The 14,500-nt window shown below is 42.2% G+C and overlaps 1 protein-coding gene across 2 annotated transcripts in view; it reads left to right on the forward strand.

Annotated features, from left to right (window-relative positions):
- Window positions 1–3,526: 3,526 nt before the first annotated feature.
- Window positions 3,527–14,500, forward strand: part of S1PR2 (sphingosine-1-phosphate receptor 2) — a 55,821-nt gene continuing 44,847 nt past the window's right edge. Inside the window, exon 1 of one of the 2 annotated variants that reach the window (XM_075272654.1) lies at window positions 3,527–4,144. The gene's annotated coding sequence lies outside the window, so the exon portion shown is untranslated. Of the gene's footprint in view, window positions 4,145–5,735; window positions 6,367–14,500 lie in introns of those variants that run through there. The other variant, XM_075272655.1, reaches the window with a different exon arrangement.

Consider the following 14,500-nt stretch of genomic DNA (forward strand, 5'->3'; position numbering starts at 1 on the left):
TTCCTCCAGTTGGCCCATAAGTGGAATAGACCTTATGTGGAGTAGGCCTATGGAGAATTAGGACACCTGGGTGGTCGGGACTAGAGAATTTTATTCTTCGTTAGCCTAGTGGTTAGGTATTACACATAGAAAAACCTCCTAGTGGATGAGGTGGTTAGAAACGTACTCGGAGACCTGGTGAAGGTGCACTCCACAAGAGGATGGGTATGCGGAGCGCGCTCTTTGTAGGGGGTTCTCTTTCAGCATGCCTTAGCCCAGTCGTCTCCTATACCTTGGTGGTTGACTGAACTTGGGCCTTGCAGTTTGGTGGGTGACTTTTTGTAGCTCGATATGTTATATACGTTGGAGAATGTGTGGTATATATCGCATATATTAGATATCGGCAGCTAGGATGTTGTGAGACAAGGTGGAGGGGGGCTCTTTGGTTATTTTGGACTGACAAGCTTGGTTCACTCGACATTGACAGAGGACGATGATGATGGAGATCGGACTTTACTTGGCATTTACCAATGTATGAAAAAAAAATACTATTTTTAATAGGTTTTCTAATAGTTTTATAATCGTATGGTGTGAATGGTTGTCTGTGGTATTTTTGAGGTGTGGTATTTTTATGACTGTACATTGGTTTATATATTGCTTTTATTGCCATATAGGTTGTTTATATTCTTGTATTGTTATGTTTTATATTTTCATGATGTGAGATAAAGGATGTAACTCCGGAGGATCGGTACAAGATAAGTTATGTCATGTATTTACAAAGTGACTCAACTTTTTATATAAATGTTATCTATGTGCAAAGTGTCGCTTGTTATACTCTTTAGACTGTGTACATATTTGGATTAGGTTTCTACCAGATTTGCCTATCTGTATCTGCTTTGGTGTTATCCCTCCAGTTCTGCAGGATCTAGTAGAGGGTGTACCTCACGGACATCTGTCTTTCTTACAAGCTAAATGAAAACGTAACTAAAACAACAAAGTACAGATAACCACATGAGAGTGTTCTGTGCCTGGGGCGGTCTAATGTATGACTAGGGGACCACAACTACTCATGTGATAGCCAACCTCCTCACCGAGAGCCTTAGAAGTCACCAGGACTTCCGAGACATCTCTTCTGTCGTCTCTGCAAATTTTGCAGACAAGTGGTAACAATACAAGCACAGACAACACCGGCGTTACTATGTAGGTTCACGTCACAATCTGCAGAATGGAATATGAAATAGCATCTGATCTTAGAAAGCACACACGTCATCTCACCTCAATATAGCAAAAAGATAGTGTGAACCTGACCTTATACTTCAGAGCAGCATTCACAATTCTGAGGAAAACCATTGCAAACAGTCAGCAAGTTGATCACCAAACATAGTTCTAGTTTAGTAGAGAAATTTTGCGTTAAAAGTGGCTTTGTCTTTGTTTTGCAGCAATTGTAGGTACTTACATATTTGGTAAGTATGTCAGTGATGTCTCTGGGTAAAAGTATGTGAACCTTCACACTGGTGGGGCATGGTAAAACTGTCATACAATGGTAAAAAAAAATTGGGTGACCCCTATGGAAACGATAAGTGAATACAGTATAACTAATATCACATGACAGTCAAAGTGACCATGAGGTTTTAAGCATCTAAATTTATCAAAATGGAATAATATATTTGTATATCTTACAGACTCTCCCTGTCCAAACCAGTAATATCCTGCGTAAAAATGGCACACTCCATCAGAGAATGCTGTAATATTTTATCTAGGAAGCCTGCAGAATTGTGAATTCAGCTCAAAATTAGTTTAAGATAAGTAATGTAATGTATGTACACAGTGACTTCACCAGCAGAATAGTGAGCACAGCTCTGGAGTATAATACAGGATAAGTAATGTAATGTATGTACACAGTGACTGTACCAGCAGAATAGTGAGCGCAGCTCTGGAGTATAATACAGGATAAGTAATATAATGTATGTACACAGTGACTGCACCAGCAGAATAGTGAGCGCAGCTCTGGAGTATAATACAGGATAAGTAATATAATGTATGTACACAGTGACTGCACCAGCAGAATATTGAGCGCAGCTCTGGAGTATAATACAGGATGTAACTTAGGATCAGTACAGGACAAGTAATGTAATGTATGTACACAGTGACTGTACCAGCAGAATAGTGAGCGCAGCTCTGGAGTATAATACAGGATAAGTAATGTAATGTATGTACACAGTGACTGCTCCAGCAGAATATTGAGCGCAGCTCTGGAGTATAATACAGGATGTAACTCAGGATCAGTACAGGATAAGTAATGTAATGTATGTACACAGTGACTGTACCAGCAGAATAGTGAGTGCAGCTCTGGAGCATAATACAGGATGTAACTCAGGATCAGTAATGTAATGTATGTACACAGTGACTGCTCCAGCATAATAGTGAGCGCAGCTCTGGAGTATAATACAGGATATAACTCAGGATCAGTACAGGATAAGTAATCTAATGTATGTACACAGTGACGGCACCAGCAGAATAGTGAGCGCAGCTCTGGAGTATAATACAGGATAAGTAATGTAATGTATGTACACAGTGACTGCACCAGCAGAATAGTGAGCGCAGCTCTGGAGTATAATACAGGATTTAACTCAGGATCAGTACAGGATAAGTAATGTAATGTATGTACACAGTGACTGCACCAGCAGAATAGTGAGCGCAGCTCTGGAGTATAATACAGGATATAACTCAGGATCAGTACAGGATAAGTAATGTAATGTATGTACACAGTGACGGCACCAGCAGAATAGTGAGCGCAGCTCTGGAGTATAATACAGGATAAGTAATGTAATGTATGTACACAGTGACTGTACCAGCAGAATAGTGAGTGCAGCTCTGGAGTATAATACTGCATGTAACTCAGGATCAGTACAGGATAAGTAATGTAATGTATGTACACAGTGACTGCACCAGCAGAATAGTGAGTGCAGCTCTGGACGAGAAGAATCCTGCTGTTGGCTTTCAACATGCCCAATCCTTTGGTTCTTTCTCCCCATTCAGTACTAAGCCAAGTATGCATGTGTATGGAGGTATTAGGAGAGATAGCTTCCAGTGTGGGGACTATACTTATCTTATTGCTAAGTTTCAGCAGCACTCGTGTGCCGCTACTAGAGGGGACTCTATAAGTACCATCACATAATCCTATTAATAATGACACGTGACGCTTCAGTGGCCTCTGTACAGACTATGCATGGTGGGCGCAGTACTGCGGCAGTAAGAACTGGCTCCTAACCAGAAGTGACCGCGTGATCTAGTGACTGTCAGCAGGTTACCTACTGCTTTGGTGTAACCTCACTCTTACACGACTTCATGCAGCTCCAAATTTTCCTTCCTCAAAAGTACAAAAAAAAAAAAATTTTGCTTATCCCAGGACAAAAAGAATTGAGGCGGACCCTCCCCCATATAGCAGCTGCCTTGTTGAAATTGCAGTTTCCATAATTAGTTAGATAGTAAAGACTACTAGTCAGTGTGTGCCTACAAAGCCTGAGCGAGAGGAGGGGGCGAGCCATGAATGAGAGCGAGGGAGGAGACACAAAGGGGGAGTAGTACGACTGAATTCTCTTCGCCCTCTTCTATCTCCAGGCTGCTGACCAAAAAAGACACATTTTGCTATATTGCATCGCTATACTGTTTCTTTGCCTATTTTCCCACTCCCTCCTTTATTAAGCTCTGCCCCCCTAACCCTCGCTTTACCCCCCCTCCTTCTCGTTCTCAGAAAGTCCCAGAGCCAAAGCAGAGGAAAACATCTGGATTTTGTTTTTCAAGGAGAAGAGGGGGAAGGAGTGAGAAAGCGAAAAGGAGAGAGAGAGAGTACAAGACAGGATCATGGGTGTAGTAAGCACACCCCAAAAACCCCCCCACTTTGGCGAGTTGCAAGTGGGAGAGGGAAAGTTGACAAGTTTCTAAGATGCTGAATTGGAGCAGACAAGGATACCGTATACAGCCCAGGAGATCTGTAGACCTGTTCAGATACACAGCAGATACAGGTCTATTCTGGATCATGTGCTCGGGCTGAGACCCCTTCTTTGGAGGCACTTTGGATATAACAAATTCGGAAGATTTTTTTTTGTTTGTGGGTCTATATGTCGGAAATGACCAACTGCTGAAGGAAGGAAACCTAAAAAAGGTAAGGAGTCTTCGACAGGTGGAAATACTGTATACTCCTACTATAATGCTGTATTACTACTGCACGACTACAGAGTCAACAGAACCAAGGACTTGACCAAAACATTTTGGTGGTAGAATGACCAGGACAACCCAGTGACTGCAGGGTCAAGATATGTTACGACAGGCAGATGCTAAAAATATTCAGTCAATAGGACCAAGGACATAACTTAGGTACTGTAAGGTCAAGATATTCTAGGATAGCCAGGGTATTTGGTCCACAGAACCAACCATTTTTGGTGGTTTGATGATGAGGACAACCTAGATACTGCAGAATCAAGCTATACAAGGACCAACACAAATGTACAGAGTAATTGTTGATGGAGCCGTGGACTTTTCCCAGTAATGGGTAGGATGATCAGAAGTTTACCACATATGATATACTGTGGAGGTACCAATGATGAAAGATTGGTGGTGGTTGAACGATCAGGACTAGCTAAATACTGCAGGGTCAAGTTTTATTAGAGCAAACACAGACACGCTGCACCAAGGATTCATCCCGACTTTCGGTTGTAGGACCATCAGTACCATCTTGGTTCTGAAGGATCAAGATATGATAGGACAGACGTATACAGACTATATGTCCAAGGTCCTGCCCCGATAATTGGTTGGATGATAAGAAGTTCATCATATATGATATATAGTGAAAGTTCTCCAAAAGACTTGCTCTTTGAGAAGTCCACCCCCTTATTCTGTGATGGTTTTTCAGTTTTCCATTTTACCCACCTTCTTTGAGAAGACCACCCCCCCTAGAAGACTACTTTTTAATATAATTTTGAGTGGTTGTCTCAAAGAGGTTTCACTGGAGGCATCAGTAATGAAAGTCATGGTGTCTATATTTAAAGAGGGATAGGTCGAGATTGTCCATCCAGAACTTAGACGAGCTCTAACTTTGGATTGTTATACGGTTGATTCAGTGGTGTTCAGTCAAACTTGATTTTCTAGGGACTTTACATAGGACAACCTCATCATTGGAGGACCCCATCTTTGTCCATTCTGGACAAAAAGAGTCTTTCGATCTGTTTGTCCACCTGAATTTTACTGAGGATCTCCTATTATCACCATCATTGGTGGACCCCATATTTTTCCATTCGGTCTTCTGATGGCTTCTGTTTGACCATGGGTGACTCCGATAACTCATTGATTTTGGGAAATATACTTCATTTTCTCCTGGGAAAATTAGTACTGAGGACCTCCTATGGCCGTTATCGCTGGAGGACCTCTTACTTGTCCTGTAGGCTTTCACATGCGGTACGGGTGTAGTTTTTTTGAGTCTAGGTCAGCAGTGGATCCAGCAGGAAGGAGAAGTGTAAGGCTACAAGACATTTACACTATGTTTTGCATGTTTGCAAGTAAATGTCTGGAGGATATCTCTACGTACAGTATGTACACCTCCGAAACATAGCACCGTATGGCCATAGGCACTTGATAGACTCCCATGGTAAAAAAACCAAAAACTTTTAGAAGGTACACTGGCCCAAAAGAGGGCAAAAGGACATTGTTTTGCCCCTGCCGGGTGGAAAGCCACAACCAGCCTATGTACACCACAAAGTGAATGGAGCCTAAGTCCTCTTTTTATATTTTTCGTACCCTCTGAATCACCTCTTGGCTTTGGCTCAAAAAACTGCCTCAAAAACAGCCGTAAGGACGAGTGTGACCAGACGTGAACAGAACGTCCTCAGATTCGAGTGTCTACAGCCATCCCTTGTTCCCACAGACAGCTGTAAAGTCTACGGGACGAAGGTCTCTAATTCAGGACACTTCAACAGTGGGAATGGGACACTTGAGATGACAGGAACGTAGCTCCCGGGGGTTAAAGGACTCTCATGAGCGAGGTAGTAACCATGCAAGGCAGGCATGTAGGTGTGTGTACACACTAGGTGAGAGGTGGGGACAAATCTACCTACACAGGACTACTGAATTTGGAAGACAGACACAGCTCTGCCTATGGGAGAGATCCAGGAGGCCAGATCATTATAAGATTTCTATGTTATGCCCTGGAATAGAAGACGCAGGAATTCAGAGATGAATGAGAGGATTTCATGTCTGCTAAGAAGTACGGGGGAGATGAGATCAAAGGAGAGTAACAAAGAGCAGAGATGAAGTGTATGACAGAGCGAACATGGCTGTACACGGTGCAAGGAAATCTAGGATAAGGCTGAGAAGTGCACTGAGGAGCCTCAAGTAAGTGCCGTATAGACGGATTGTATACAGCTAGTATAAAATGTCATATATAATAGTATATCGTGCTAGTATTATAGGGTCAGTGGACTTATAGGGGAGGCTACAGACTTGTTTGTCTGAAGCTGCATTATATGGTAAGGGGGTGACAATGTGGGGTGTATAGTACTGAAGGAGTAACTATAGAAAGTTATAGAAATTATAGGAAGGAGATATAGAGAGAGGATATATGGAGTGATAGGAGGAGATACAGGGGAGATATACGGAGTAATAGGAGAAGATATAGGGGAGGATATATGGAGTGATAGGAGGAGATATAGGGGAGGATATATGGAGTAATAGTAGGAGATATAGGGGGATATATAGAGTAATAGGAGGAGATATAGGGAAGGATATATGGAGTAATAGGAGGAGATATAGGGGAGGATATACAGAGTAATAAGGAGATATAGGAGCGTATATATGGTGTAATAGGAGGAGATATAGGAGAGGATATATGGAGTGATAGGAGGAGATATAGGGGAGGATATACAGAGTAATAGGAGGAGATAATGGAGAGGATATATGGAGTAATAGGAGGAGATATAGGGGAGGATATATGGAGTAATAGGAGGAGATATAGGGAGAGGATATATGGAGTAATAGGAGGAGATATAGGAGAGTATATATGGAGTAATAGGAGGAGATATAGGGAGAGGATATATGGAGTAATAGGAGGAGATATAGGGGAGGATATATGGAGTAATAGGAGGAGATATAGGAGAGGATATATGGAGTAATAGGAGGAGATATAGGGGAGGATATATGAAGTAATAAGAGGAGATATAGGGGAGGATATATGGAGTAATAGGAGGAGATATAGGGGAGGATATATGGAGTAATAGGAGGAGATATAGGAGAGGATATATGGAGTGATAGGAGGAGATATAGGGGAGGATATATGGAGTAATAGGAGGAGATATAGGAGAGGATATATGGAGTGATAGGAGGAGATATAGGGGAGGATATATGGAGTAATAGGGGGAGATATAGGGAGAGGATATATGGAGTAATAGGAGGAGATATAGGGAGAGGATATATGGAGTAATAGGAGGAGATATAGGGAGAGGATATATGGAGTAATAGGAGGAGATATAGGGAGAGGAGATATGGAGTAATAGGAGGAGATATAGGAGAGTATATATGGAGTAATAGGAGGAGATATAGGAGAGGATATATGGAGTAATAGGAGGAGATATAGGGGGGATATATAGAGTAATAGGAGGAGATATAGGAAAGGATATATGGAGTAATAGGAGGAGATATAGGGGAGGATATACAGAGTAATAAGGAGATATAGGAGCGTATATATGGAGTAATAGGAGGAGATATAGGGGAGATATACGGAGTAATAGGAGAAGATATAGGGGAGGATATATGGAGTAATAGGAGGAGATATAGGAGAGGATATATGGAGTAATAGGAGGAGATATAGGAGAGGATACATGGAGTAATAGGAGGAGATATAGGAGAGTATACATGGAGTAATAGGAGGAGATATAGGGGAGGATATATGGAGTAATAGGAGGAGATATAGGGGAGGATATATGGAGTAATAGGAGGAGATATAGGGGAGGATATATGGAGTAATAGGAGGAGATATAGGAGAGGATATATGGAGTAATAGGAGGAGATATAGGAGAGGATATATGGAGTGATAGGAGGAGATATAGGGGAGGATATATGGAGTGATAGGAGGAGATATAGGGGAGGATATATGGAGTAATAGGAGGAGATATAGGGGAGGATATATGGAGTAATAGGAGGAGATATAGGAGAGGATATATGGAGTAATAGGAGGAGATATAGGAGAGGATACATGGAGTAATAGGAGGAGATATAGGAGAGTATACATGGAGTAATAGGAGGAGATATAGGAGAGGATATATGGAATAATAGGAGGAGATATAGGGGAGGATATATGAAGTAATAAGAGGAGATATAGGGGAGGATATATGGAGTAATAGGAGGAGATATAGGGGAGGATATATGGAGTAATAAGAGGAGATATAGGGGAGGATATATGGAGTAATAGGAGGAGATATAGGGGGGGATATATGGAGTAATAGGAGGAGATAATGGAGAGGATATATGGAGTAATAGAAGGAGATATAGGGAGAGGAGATATGGAGTAATAGGAGGAGATATAGGGGAGGATATATGGAGTAATAGGAGGAGATATAGGAGAGGATATATGGAGTAATAGGAGGAGATATAGGGGAGGATACATGGAGTAATAGGAGGAGATATAGGAGAGTATACATGGAGTAATAGGAGGAGATATAGGAGAGGATATATGGAATAATAGGAGGAGATATAGGGGAGGATATATGAAGTAATAAGAGGAGATATAGGGGAGGATATATGGAGTAATAGGAGGAGATATAGGGGAGGATATATGGAGTAATAAGAGGAGATATAGGGGAGGATATATGGAGTAATAGGAGGAGATATAGGGGGGGATATATGGAGTAATAGGAGGAGATATAGGGGAGGATACATGGAGTAATAGGAGGAGATATAGGAGAGTATACATGGAGTAATAGGAGGAGATATAGGAGAGGATATATGGAATAATAGGAGGAGATATAGGGGAGGATATATGAAGTAATAAGAGGAGATATAGGGGAGGATATATGGAGTAATAGGAGGAGATATAGGGGAGGATATATGGAGTAATAAGAGGAGATATAGGGGGGGATATATGGAGTAATAGGAGGAGATATAGGGGGGGATATATGGAGTAATAGGAGGAGATAATGGAGAGGATATATGGAGTAATAGAAGGAGATATAGGGAGAGGAGATATGAAGTAATAAGAGGAGATATAGGGGAGGATATATGGAGTAATAAGAGGAGATATAGGGGAGGATATATGGAATAATAGGAGGAGATATAGGGGAGGATATATGAAGTAATAAGAGGAGATATAGGGGAGGATATATGGAGTAATAGGAGGAGATATAGGGGAGGATATATGGAGTAATAGGAGGAGATATAGGGAGAGGATATATGGAGTAATAGGATTTGTTGTATGCAGTTGTCATGGTGTCAGGTATATGAAGGCTGTATATATAGGTACAGTTCTGGTGACATTTCCCTATACCCCCTGTATATATGCAGTGCTTGTTCTGTATAGGTGCGGCCACTGATAGATATGAGAATGCGGCTCGGCTTGCTCGTGTATTTTTGTCTCACTTCTTGGATAGATCATCTGTCACAGAAGGTTTAGCTTAGAAGCAGCGACGCCTGAGATAGGGACGGGGTAAAATGAATGTATTGATAACATACAGGCCGATATGTCACGCTAAAGGTATTTATGAGGTAGGTTGTCTTCTAGAGGACAGAGAATTTCAGGAATATGGAAGTTCTCCACCTGAATTTATGTTTAGAGAAAAATCAGGTTTGTAACACAGTACGAGGTGGGGCGGACGGCGAGAAGGTAAACTACCTGAGAGACTGCTTATTTAGTCTCATATCTAGACCACAACAATACGTCTGTGTCATATTCTGTCTGAGCGCAACGCGGCAATGACACCAAACTGATGGCATGGACAGCGGACATGTAAGATCTGTCATAGTCAAGGCAACTTTTTGCCATATTATTCTGATTCCTTTATATATAGAATTTCTATGTATTTCTGTATTGTATGTATACTTGGGAAGAGACGGGAACCATAATTGTTATACCTTGTTTATGAATCTTGGCAATATTTTTGTGTAGATTTCGGCTATTATTCAATCCAGTTTTCTAGCAACCTTATATCCAAGAGGGATTGACCAAAATGGAAAGCTCCTTTAAAGAGGAGCTGTCACCAGGTCTGAAAATCCCAATCCGATCGGCGCCGTCACCCTGAGCGTTTTCGAGTTTTGTTTATTCATCTCTGTTCTGCCATTCTGAAGATATAAGCCCCTTTAATGTTGATGCAGATTAGGGTCTACTAGTCAAGTGGGCAGTAACACTATGGGACCTGCAGCACACAGAGACCCCACCCCAGAGAAACAGTGTTACCACCCACTTGGCTAATAGACCTAAATCTACACTAAAGGGGCTTATATCTTTGGAATGGCTGAACAGATATGAGTAAACAAAACACCATAGTGTAGCCAAAGGCTTAAGATTCCCATAAACTTTCAATGACAGTAATTCCTCCTGACTTCCTCATATACATGCACACACAGATCGGCTGAGTGTGCATGTGTTCTCAATGAGGAAAAGCCGTGTCTGGAGGTGGCTTGTCTCCAACAAAGACTGGAGCATGTTCAAAGTCACCAGGCCCAATCCATTCGTGCCCTAGGCATTACACACGTTAGATAGGCCGATCCCACAAAAATCTGCAGGTTACCCTAATGTGTATTGTCACCTCTCAGTATATCTGGTGGCAGAAATGGATTAATTCGTGCCCAATCCTTGATCTCAAATATTCTGGAACCCCCATGGAAACCCTAAGGGACCCCATTATAGTCGAATGAGATCTGTCCCAATCCGACTGAGCGTTTGTTCCAAATTTTAGCGTTTTGTTCCAGTTTTTGTGATTTTTTCCTCCATTATGTCACTGTATTCACATTCCTTCAGTATCTCGAGCACTTCTACTCTTCAGACTATTCGCCCTCTCGCCCCTTGACAGTCTGTTTACCCTCCAACCCTGGGATTCAGGCTGCTCGGCCTTCCACCCTTTCCTTGTGTCTTCTCCCAGCCCCGAAAGTGTCTGAAGGTTTCATGAGTAAGAGTTAACATAAGATGTGACATCTCGGCCCACATGTTTCTTCTCCTGTGCCTGCGTAACATTACAGAACAGATGTTCTCCATCACATGGGGACGGTACAAAGGTTTTTCGGGTCTTTCTCACACACCAGCATTTGCAAGGCTTTAACCCTTTCCGCAGGCCATGCAGATCCGCTGAGTGATTTGGGATTTCGCTGCCGTTGGTGTCGCATTTTACTTGAGAATTGCTTTGTCTGGAAAAGATCCTATTGCAAATTTTAATTTACAAGGGGAACTCGTAAATCTAAGGGGGTCGGGGGGGGGGGGGGGATGTGGCGGACTGGCGTCACTACAAATTGCTACAGTGGGGCTGTTTTCAGCTTTTATGGGACATTTTTATTTAAAGGGATTTCCAGTCTTGTAAAATCGTGGCGTATTGCTTGGACGTGTTGTCATTTTATGGTCGGTGGCGGTCTAACCCCCCTAGGCTCTCAGTTATAGGGTATTGGGGGCTGCAGGGCTCATATGTATTATATCTGCAGGGACCAAAGTGGAGCTGCTTCTTTGTACCCTATCAATAATCTTGTATAACCCCATTACAGGGGTTTTATAGTAGAGACAAATTTTTTGTATACTCATTGATCACCGTTTATCTAGGTACAACTTTTAATATAAGGAGCCAGATTAACAAAGATCATATTCCTTACGGGTAATACCTGAGTCACTTACTGCTTAAAGAGGACATTTCATCAACTCCACCAACTCTTTGCCTCCTTTACTAGTCCCCATTCCACTGATTCTGCCGCAGTTGGAATTTTTTCTCTAGCCCCCAGCATTCCTGAGATATCAGTGCTTTTAGTTTTAGCACCTTTTATGCTGATTAAGCTCTCTACTGTCAGGTGGGCGGTCCTTCAGCTCTCTGCTTCTCCCCAGGATCGCCCACCTGACAATAGAGAGCCTAATATGACTGAAAATAACAGCACTGATATCTCAGGGACGGTGGGGGCTAGAGAAAAAATTCCAGCTGTGCCAGAATCAGTGGAACGGGATCTATTAAGTTGGAGAGGTGGTAACCGATTATCTATCTATCTATCTATTTAGGTTAAAAAAGTTAAAAAATAGAAGAAGCAATATTCTCCTCACTGATCCCCGTCACTTCCATTCTGATGTTGCCTGGGTTCCTACTGGTCTCCACTTTTTGGCCCCTTTATATACACAGAGAATGACCACTCAGCCAATCTCTAACAGCAGTGACCTGCATCAGTCAGTGATTGGCTGAGGGGCATTTCCTGTGCGTCAACAGGAATCAGGAAGTAGAGACCAGCAGGGGGCCAGGTCAGCCTCGGAATGGGAGTGGCAGGGGATCAGTGAGGAAAACATGGCTTCTCTTATTCTTTGACCCTTCCTAAGCTATATATACATTATATATATATATATATATATATATATATATATATATATATGTAAATAAATTCCGGCTGGAAAACCCCTAAACCATAAATTACCTATGAAAAAATGTGCTGTTTGTTGAGCCAGATCCATTTATTTAAAATTGTACTTAGATAAAGGGTAGTCCCATTGCTGGAGGACATTGAGGTTAGGATGAAGTCACAGAGCGGGTATTGTCTTCATGAATAAAGCTCTGTATGTCGGCAGTATATAACCGTACGGAGGCAATTATTACACTCACATGATGGATCTGCGCCACCAGAATCTTACGATTACTTCCATATGGTGTTTGCAAAATACTCGTCTTATAGCGTAGCTGAAATGATTATCTCCAACCTAAATATTTACACAGCGGCCATTCTGTACTACACACATACTCGTCGCCCAATGGGCCCATTCAGTGGGTAAATAATACTTCTTGGTCTCAGTCTTCGCTTTCATAGAAACTTATATTGTTTATTGTTAAGTGTGTGCTGTTTTTTTTTATTTATAATATTGGATATATATCTTCTACCCAAGGTAATGGAGACTATAGATACTAGAATATTAAAGGGATTCTCTCATTCAAATGCTATTTTTTGTCCCTAACACGTAGGAATAGCCTTAAGAAAGGCTACTCTTCTCCTAACTTTAGATGTCTTCTCCGCGCCACCATTCAGTAGAAATCCCGGTTTTCTTTGGTATGCAAAGATGTTCTCTCGCAGCACTGGGGGCGGGCCCCAGTGATCAAACAGCACTGGGGGCGTCCCCAATGCTGCAAGAGAAATCTCCAGTGCCGCCTCCATCTTCGTCTGGAACGGCTTCTTCATACGTCTTCTTCCAGCCTTGCCTTCAAACTTCTACGCATGCGCAGTCGGCTCTGCCGTCGGGCCTTGCACATGCCCGCGGCCATTTTTTTGTGGAAAATGAACATGATGTGTATACACCATACATGTCAGCTTTTAGAGGGAGATGTTGAAGAGGTCAAATTGTTCATGCGGCAACACTCTTTATTCTTAAGGCTGATCCCTATAAGGATTGCCATGTCCCCTTTTGTGACTTGGACATGAAATGTACAGTCCATGCTACTTTTTTGGGACGTAGCCAGTATATAAAGTGCCCGTGTCATATATCTTATGACCTTGATACTAGTGGGTGCAGGAGAATTCTGCAAAGTCTGGAAGATTCGCCCACTCTTTCTGGATGCCAAGAAGTCATCATTTTTTGTGGGAGCTTCTTGGACATTTTGGGAGAGTTGGACGGTATGGTTTATAGGCTCCTGAGACCTGTATAGTGCCTAAGTAGCAATGCCACACCATGACAACAATCGGGGCTGGAATTGGTGGACCAAACCATCAACTCCTCAATTTTTCCACACCCGACTCGAACCCTGACTTCTTCATAAAAGGCTGACAACCATGGTAAAGCCCAACTAACCAGTGACGTCTGAAAGGAGCCATCGCAGTTAGGATCAGAGATCCCCTAGTATAGAGAATGCACTCCCACAATGCAAATCACCAGAAGTATGCTGGGGAATTCCAGCTCTGAAGCCTAGAAATTTGTGAATGCAGCTCTGGAATATAATACAAACTGTCATGTATGTCCATTTACGACGGGTCTCCGTTTTTCATGTAGACTCTGGCCATAGTTTATATATTAGATAGCTAATATCACTCTGCAGGCTAGTCTATAGGAGACCGATAGCAAAACAGGCTAATATTTGTCTATGGGATTTTATTGACATTCTAGTGATTACATTCTGATGAATGGGCAGGTCTCAGGGGCTAAAGATCACAGGATGGGCCATAAAGTCATTAACCTGCGTAGGCCCAGAGACCTAGCGGGTCCTTCATTACACGTCCAACCTGACAAACATTAGTCTTCCGTTCACATTTGGAAGACAAGATATAGTTGGGGGGATCTGGTAGTGATCTAATTTCTATTGGTGAGTGGACGGGCTCGGGA

The sequence above is a fragment of the Leptodactylus fuscus genome, chromosome 5, assembly GCF_031893055.1.
Source record: "Leptodactylus fuscus isolate aLepFus1 chromosome 5, aLepFus1.hap2, whole genome shotgun sequence".
Taxonomy (NCBI): Eukaryota; Metazoa; Chordata; class Amphibia; order Anura; family Leptodactylidae; genus Leptodactylus; species Leptodactylus fuscus.